This window comes from Orycteropus afer, unplaced genomic scaffold (genome assembly GCF_000298275.1).
Source record: "Orycteropus afer afer isolate SDZICR_OR568_19922 unplaced genomic scaffold, OryAfe1.0 scaffold00283, whole genome shotgun sequence".
Lineage (NCBI taxonomy): Eukaryota > Metazoa > Chordata > Mammalia > Tubulidentata > Orycteropodidae > Orycteropus > Orycteropus afer.
This window is the reverse complement of record NW_006921870.1, coordinates 3,477,067-3,477,739: the sequence shown is the minus strand read 5'-3', so window position 1 is coordinate 3,477,739 and position 673 is coordinate 3,477,067.

The following is a 673-nucleotide window of genomic DNA, read 5'->3' as shown; positions in this document are numbered from 1 at the left end:
GTTGGAGTCAACAACCAGTGTACTGCCTGCCAGCCTTGAATTTCTCGGCCCCCTGCAGTTGCGGAAGCTAAGGTTGCCTCCAGCCCGACATTTCCTCCAGGGACTTTGGACTTGCCGGCTTCTATATGTTTGTGAACCATTTTCCTAAGATAAATTTCTCTCTCTCTCTCTCTATATATATATATATAAGCTTTGCTGTTTTTTGTTTCTCTAGAGAACCCAGTCTAACACATTTGGTACCGGGAGTGGTTCTAGAGAGACAAAATCATAAGGATGGGCTTCCTAGATTGGTTCTCCAGTTTGATTAATTTTGATGACACTAGCGACTCTGCTAGTAAAGAGAGTCCTACTAATCCATGGCGTAAGGTGGCAAAATTAATACGTGAAATAGCATCACCAATAGATCAAGTACTTGTGAGAAGTGACACTCTGGGTGATCGGATATTTGATACTTGTCTGCAATTTTGTTAGAATGAGGAGTATAAGGAAGCTGGTTGGTTGGTCCTACTTACATGGGATAAATTGGTGAAAGAGCGAGATGGGCTCAAAGCTGCTGAGTCTCGGCTTAAGCACTGCACAAACAACCTCAGTGCTTCCAGCTGTGCTCTGAAAGAAAGCCTTATAGCTTCTACTACCAGGGCTGACATAGCTGAAACCCAAATCCAGAGTCTTA